Source organism: Cynara cardunculus (genome assembly GCF_001531365.2).
Source record: "Cynara cardunculus var. scolymus isolate 2C chromosome LG 13, CcrdV1, whole genome shotgun sequence".
Classification (NCBI taxonomy): Eukaryota; Viridiplantae; Streptophyta; class Magnoliopsida; order Asterales; family Asteraceae; genus Cynara; species Cynara cardunculus.
In genome coordinates, this window is record NC_037540.1 from 32,067,223 (window position 1) to 32,068,348 (window position 1,126).

Genomic DNA, 1,126 nt, shown 5'->3' on the forward strand with positions numbered 1-1,126 from the left:
GATGAATTAGAGAACTGGATGATATCTCATTATGGACAACCTGAAGCTTCTTACAGTGCTCCTCTTAACACTGAATCTCCAGAAGCTGAAGATGATCCACTCATCATTCCAGTTGCAGCTAGTCACTCCAATGTATCTTCTTCAGAGATCGCTGCAGTGCCYATTAGCTRTRTACCTCCTTCTACTTCAAATACTGATCCTTCAGTAAATGAAATACCTTCAGTTTCTGAGCCTCTTTCAGTCGCTGAATCTGAGACTTTTTTGGCGATAGTACCTATTGCTGAAGAAACTGCTGCTGAAGTCTCATCCTCTCTACCTGAAATCCCCTATTCAGATGAAGCTCCTCTACCGGCTCAACGATGGACTAAAAGCCATCAAATTCATCAAATTCTTGGTGATATAGATGCAGGTATCAAGACACGTCGAGGTCTAGGTAATATCTGTMTCTTTGTCAACTTCCTTTCTTTAGTTGAACCCAAGAAAATCAATGATGCTATCTCCGACCCTAGTTGGATTCTTGCTATGCARGAAGAGCTCATTGAGTTTGATAGGAACAAAGTCTGGTACCTTGTCCCACGTCCATTTGACAAATCAGTGATAGACACCAAGTGGATCTATCGCAACAAGTTTGATGAAGATGGTATGGTAACCCGCAATAAGGCTAGGCTTGTTGCTTAGGGTTATAGACAAGAAGAAGGAATCGACTATGACGAAATCTTCGCACCAGTGGCTAGACTCGAAGCAATTCGACTCTTTCTAGCCTTTGCCGCCCATAGAGACTTCAAGGTTTTTCAGATGGATGCAAAGAGCGCTTTCCTAAATGGAAAACTTCAAGAGGAAGTTTATGTTGAAGAACCTCCAGGGTTTCTTGACCCTATGTATCCTAACCATGTCTATAGGTTGGATAAAGCTCTTTATGGTTAAAGCAAGCTCCTCGTGCCTGGTATGATACCCTTTCTTCTTTTCTCATCTCTGAGAAATTTTTTCGTGGAAAGATTAACCAGACCTTATTTCTTAGGAATGTAAAAGGTCACATCATTCTCGTCCAAATTTATGTCGATGATATTATTTTTGGTTCCACTAATCCCTCTTTATGTTTTCGTTTTGCTGAACGTATGAAGAAAGA